The sequence below is a fragment of the Eulemur rufifrons genome, chromosome 7, assembly GCF_041146395.1.
Source record: "Eulemur rufifrons isolate Redbay chromosome 7, OSU_ERuf_1, whole genome shotgun sequence".
Taxonomy (NCBI): domain Eukaryota; kingdom Metazoa; phylum Chordata; class Mammalia; order Primates; family Lemuridae; genus Eulemur; species Eulemur rufifrons.
In genome coordinates this window covers 4,486,390-4,493,095 of record NC_090989.1, presented here as the reverse complement: position 1 = coordinate 4,493,095, position 6,706 = coordinate 4,486,390, and positions in this window count along the sequence as shown.

The window sequence follows — 6,706 nt, the reverse complement described above, 5'->3', positions numbered from 1 at the left end:
TGGGAGAAAAATCTAGTGAGGTCCTCACTTTATTCCATTGCTTCCCATAGGGTTCATTTGTTCATTCATTCATTCAAAATGCACTGAAAGTTTGTTATGTGCCGGGCATCATTTTGGAAACTGGAAAAGCAGTCTTAGTTCTTGCCCACAAGTAACACACGGACTATTGCGTGGGGGCATAATGGGAATAGGTAATTATAATACAGTGTGACTCACGCCCCAGGGGAAGTGCACAGGAGGGCCCCCTTGATCCTGCCCCTTGTCTGAGGCCTACCAGCTGTGTGACCTTGGACACCCCACTGCACTTCTCAGATCCTCTGCTGCCCCCTCTGTGAGATGGGTGCAACCACTCCACCTCCCGAGTTGCCGTGGTTATAGCACAGGGTCCCCGAAGTAAAAAGTTCAAAGTAAACGTTTGTTCGTTCATTCATCTGTCTAGTTAAGATACTGGAAGGAGGGGGGAGGAAGGGCAATGACCAGGCAGACTCGGTTCGGTGAAAAAGTGAAAACTTCTTTTGTTTTTCTCTTTAGAAAGAAGGCAGACATTTTTGTTGAGTAGAGTTTGAAAATTTTCTTGTCCTTTTTAAAAAGATGTGTGCGTGTGTGTGTGTGTGTGTGTGTTACCACTCTACTGATCCTCGCTTGGTTTTTGCTCCCTTCTAAAAGGGGTATTTCCATTGTAAGATCAGCACGATCCAGGTTCACTGGCATGACTGTTGTGAGGTGTGTGACCAAGGAGTTTTTGATTGCATTCCTAATTGGGTATTCGTCCTTTGTTCTGCACAATGAGAGAATGACTTTAGTATGTTTATTTCTCTCAGAAAACTGCTTTTCTCCAGCCAAATCCTGTGCTGATCAAACAGCTGTATCATTTCTTACCTGTCAACCTTGACAACCAGGACAATCGGAGGTATGGCTTCAACCCCTCTTCCTGATTCCTGTGGTCTGAACTTCAACTGCATTTATCGGGAGGAGCCAAGAGCATTGCTGTTTGTGACAAATATGGTTAAAAACATACTAGCTTGTTGTTACTCCCAGTTGAATCCAGTTTGAGGTCTTTGAAGATCAGGCCTTCAAGAGACAATATTTACATATAACATAAGGTGTGGGAGCAAACACTCTGCGCAACCATGGCTCAAGTCATTTCACCTGAGATTCCATTTCCTCCCCGCACAGCAGGGGACTGCAGAGCAGACTGCCTAAGGGGCCTCACCCAGTGCCTAAGAGTACCAAGGCTCTGGGTTTGGATTGTCACTGCAATGGAAGAAAAAATGCCCCAACGGAAGTCTAGACTTTTCGCCAGCTCTGCATTGCAGCAGGCGTTTATTCAACACGTGCAGGCAGACTTGAGAGGTATTGCAGGTTCAGTTTCAGACCACTCCAATAAAGCAAATGTCACAATAAAATGAGTCACACAAATGTTTTGGTTTCCTGGCGGCTATAAAAGTTACATTTACACTATACTGTGGTCTATTAAGTGTGCAATAACATTACATCTTAAAAAAGAAATGTACATACATTAATTAAAAATACTTTATTGCTAAAAAGTGCTAATGATCACCTGAGTCTTCAACAAGTTGTCACCTTTTTGCAGGTGGAGGGTCTTGCCTCCATGTTGGTGGCTGCTGACTAATCGGGGTGATGGTTGCTGAAGGTAGGGGTGGCTGTGGCAGTTTCTTAAAACAACGATGAAGTTTGCCTCATCGGTTCACTTTTCCTTCTCCAAAACATTTCTCTGTAGCATGCCATGCTGTTTGATAGCATTTGACCCACCGTAGAACTTCTTTAGGAGTTGGAGTCAATCCTCACAAACCCTGTTGCTGCTTTATCAACTCAGTTTCCCTAATAGTCTAAATCCTTTGTTGTCATTTCAACAATGTTCGTGGCATCTTCACCAGGAGTAGATTCCATCTCAAGAATCCATTTTCTTTGCTCATCCGTAAGAAGCAACTCCTCATCCTTTCAAGTTTCGTAAAGAGATTGCAGCAATTCAGTCATATTTTCAGGCCCCGTTTCTGATTCTAGTTCTCTTGCCATTTCCACCATATCTGCAGTGACTTCCTCCACTGAAGTCTTGAACCCCTCAAAGCCATCCATGAGTGTTGGAATCAAATTCTTCCAAACTCCTGTTGATGTTGATATTTTGACCTATTCTTGTGAATCATGAATGGTCTTAATGTCATCTAGAATGGTGAATTCTTTCCAGAATGTTTTCAGTTGAGTTTGCCCAGATCCATCAAAGGAATCACCCTCTGTGGCAACTATAGCCTTACAAAATGTATTCCTTAAATCATAAGACTTAAAAGTCAAAATTACTCCTTGATCCATAGGCTGCAGAATGAGTGTTGTGTTAGCAGCCGTGAAAACATTTATCTCCTTGTACATCGCCATGAGAGCTCTTGGGTGACCAGGTGCACTGTCAATGAGCAGTAAAATTTTGAAAAGAATCTTTTTTCCTAAGCAGTAGGTCTCAGTAGTAGGCTTGAAATATTCAGTAAATCATGATATAAACAGATGTGCTGTCATCCAGGCTTCACTGTTGCATTTCTAGAGCACAGGCAGAGTAGACTGAATATAATTCTTAAGCGCTCTGGGATTTTCAGATATAATAATAATGAAAAATTTACAATATTGCAAGAACTACCAAAATGTGATACGAGACTCAAAGCGAGTACGTGCTGTTGGAAAAATGGTGTTGATAGACTTCTCTATGCAAACGTGAACAGATGTGACCTGAAAGAGCCAGTCCTTCAAGATGCTTCAGAGTCGCTAACTGGGCCCAAATGTAAAAGAGCGCCAAGCTGCCACGTGCTGACCAGGGGTCAGACACACTGCACTGCCGCAAAGCCCAGCACTGCTTATCTTTGGTACTATACTCTCAGAGCTCACCTGAACCAACCAATCGGAGCTCAGCCGCCTTGGCCAATCAGGGCTCATCTGTATTAACCAATCAGAACACAGTGGCAATGACCAATCGGAACTATGCAAGTTTCAATCCTTTGTTTACGTAAGTGGACTTGATTGGGAACCTAAGCGGGAACTTTAGGACAGAACTAGATTCCCTTTGTTCTCTGGAGCGCACCTTCCTCTCACACCACAGGTAGTGTCTCAGGTTTGCACGCTGTTCACTGGAATACAGTCACTTTTCTCCAGATTCCTTTTTCAGAGAACTTTTGTTACACAGGGTTCCCCGCACTGTCAGCTGGTGAAGATACACGTGCAAAGCGCAGTCGGGCAGCGATGCCCGAGGTGGGCTGTATTAGTTCCCGAGTGGGTGCGGAGCAAGCCCGCGCCTGCTTACCTGGCCCCGCAGCCCACCTGTCACCTGCCCCCGGAGCCCTCGAGCGTGTCTCAGCAAGACCAGGAAAGTGCGGGGCGGGAGGGAGCCAGGCCCTAGGCGTTTCCACGGAAACGCTTTCATTTGAAAATCATTTCAGAGTGGTTCAGCCCAGACTCCTCATGGGGACCTGATGCTCCCCCCATGGCAGTGGGGAGACGCCCGGAGCTGCACTGGGGACCCAGCGGCCGAGAGACCACTGGACTGGACTGGGCTTGGAGGGGATGAGATGGGACGTGGCCACAAAGGGAACATGGACCCAAGGGGACATGTAGGGGGAGGGGCGTGGCCGGATAGGGGATGTGGTAGACAAGGTAGACAGTGGAGGCCCGTCTAGTCCCCCTGGGTCTACCGGCGGGAACGTCTCTGTGCACTCCAACCTGGCCGGGCCCGGGCGGCCGTGGGGCCACCACGCGTGCGCGTGGCGCTGCGGCTTGGCGGGGATGGCGGGAGCGCGGCGCCGGCTCCTCGAGGGGAGAGGAGGCAGGAGCTGGCGATTTGGTGAGTGGACCCGGGCGGGCCCCAATGCTGGGACCAAGGGAGGTGTCAGGGCGGGGGGGGGGGGGGGGGGGAGGAGGGGAGGGCTAGTGCCCGCCCTTGGGGCTGGCCTGCGGCGGTCGCACGTGGTCCTCACTCGCTTCCGAATCAACCCCTGGGGGGACCTGAGCCTCGCGCCCCTCTGGACCCGTCCCCAGACTGGGGCTCCAGGGCTTGGACCCCGGCCCTGGCCCAGGACCTCCAGCGTGCGGGCACTGAGGAGCCCCTGAGTCCTCTTGGGTGACCAGGGGCGGTGTTCGCCGAGAGGATCCGGAATCTGCGGCGGGGGAGGGGTCGTCACCTTGTCCCTGCAAACGCTGGGAGGCCTCTCAGGGCCAGTAAAGAGATCCCCGGGGTGGGGGCAGGACGTCTGGGAAGGGGACCAGACAGCGGCTAGGGAGACCAGCTAGCGGGCCGCCAAGGCCACGGTCTAGGCCTGGGGCTGCCATGTGAAGAGCCAAGTGGGAGGTTCGACTTCGGGCGGTGCGAACCAGGCCCTCCCTGCTACAGCCAAGGGGACCCAGCGAGGAGCCTGGTGACCCCTGCACAGGCCATCCCGCCTTTCTTTGCGCGCTGGTATTTTCACTGCTCCGACAATTTGGAGCAGAAATGCGTTCGTTGGGAAGGATGGGTTTCCCACTCGCGCTCTCCGGAGCCTCCCCCGCCGCAGGGCAGCGGGCTGCAGGCTCAGTGAGGGAGCAGGAGATGGGAAAGAGAGTGAGGTCGGTGCGGAGTCTGTGCTGGGTCCCGCCGCCGGCAGGCTTGCTGAGCGAGCGTTTGGGATGGGGAAGCTCTTGATCCCTCTGAGCAGTTACACTTATTTCAGAAATACGTTCTGCGTTCTTCCATTTAGCAGTTTTGGACTCTTACATGCATACTTTACTGAGATGTTTTCTTTCTCCAAGGACTTACCTTTAGGAGGAATCTTTTTTCTTGGAATCCAGGCATCAAAGAGAGTACAGGTTTGGCTCCAGAACTCTGCAGCAAAGCAGATGTCACAGTAAAGCGAGTCACACAAGTTTCGTGGTTTCTCAGTGCATGGTAGTTGTGTTTACGCTATATTATAGTCTTTTAAGTGTGCAATAGCCTGGTGTCTTTTTATATGTTATGGAGACGGCTTCTTTCCTTAAACCCCATGAACCAGCCTCTCTGCTAGCCGCCAACTTTTCTTCTGTGGCTTCCTGGCCTCCCTCAGCCTTCCTAGGATTCAGTTAGGCCTTGCCCTTGGTTGTTAGGCCTTGGCTTAAGGGCATGGCTTAAGGCTGGCTTGATCTTTTATCTAGACCACTAAAACTGTCCCCATATCAGCCATAAAGCTGTTTCACTTTATCATTCTTGTGTTCACTGGGTTTTCACTTTTTATTTTCTTCAAGAACTTTCCCTTGCATTTATGACTTAATTGTTTGTGCAAGGGCTTAGCCTTTGACCTGTCTTGGCTTTGAACAGCCTTCCTCACTGAGCTTAACCATTTCTAGCCTTTGATTTAAAGTGAAATTCGTGTGATTCTTTCTTTCACTTGAACACTTAGAGGCCATTATTATCAATTGGTCTAATTTCAATATTGTGTCTCAGGAAATAGGGAGGGTGGAGGAAAGGGAGAGAGGCGGTCAGGGAAGCGGCAGAATGCATATTGATTAAGTTCATGGTGCCAAAAAACAATCGTGATAGTAACATGGAAGATGGCTCATCACAGCTCACCATAACAGAATGATGACAAAGTTGGAAATACTGTGAGGATTACCAAACTGTGACACAGACACACAGTGAGCACCTTCTTTGGAAAAATGGTGCCGTCAGACTTGCTGAACCCAGGGTTGCCACAGACTTTAATTTGTAAAAATGTCTGTGAAGTGCGATCAAGTGAAGCGCCGTAAAGAGAGATGTGCCCGAATTTCAGGACAAGTGTCATAGAGATGTTTTGATAGTTCCTTCTGTAACTTTTTCTAAATCAACACTGAAATCCAGCTAGTTTTTCTCTGCATTTCTCATGACAGAGGCAAAATAATAATCGTGGCCATTTATGGAATGCCTCCTTTCATCCAGCACTGTTCTAGGTACCTTCTATGTTCTCACTTAATCTGCATGACCCCCCTCTGAGGTGCGGCATGTCCTTATTCCTGTTGTCTCCATGGTAGTGTGTCCCAGACCACCCGCCACGGAGGGCTACTGCTAGGGGTTCCCCGTCAGGCTCATCCAACATCCACACTCTTCCTCTAAACAATTTCAGCTGTTGCCGCTAGTGAGAATCGCTTTTTAAAGAGTGAGAAGCAGCAGCAAAGACAATGAGTTTGGCCACTGGCCTTTCGTGTGCTGAGTTTTGTCTTCCACACGTCTTACATTCCAGGAGAGGTGCAAATGCACGGGCCCTAACTGGTGGTCATTCCAGGAGGAGGTAAGGACCAGGAGGAAGAGGCGGGGTGAGAGCACAGAGTCTGGGGGTCAGCAGAAGCATAGGAACTTTGCCTTGCCCTTGAGGACCTGGTGACCTCCTGGTTTGGATTTGTCTTTGTGAGAGGAGGCACAGACACACGACCAGGATCTAGGACGCTCCATGTGGAGTCTCAACTTAGGAGACCCTGGTTATAGCCGAGTGCACACTACTCCATGTGCATTTCAGTTGCCTAACTGGTCAGAGAGAGGATGAGCAGGGGCCGCCATGCTGCTCAAGGGAGCACACAGCATTGTCCTGCAAACTGTAGTCCTGATTTTTATTCCACTTCTGGCCAAAACCTCTTTTCTGGCCTCCAAATGGACCCTCCTTTTCTGACAAATGGATGACAATTGCTTCAGCCTCCCCTAAGTACTGCTGCTCACTCTGTGTCTCTCAAGTTC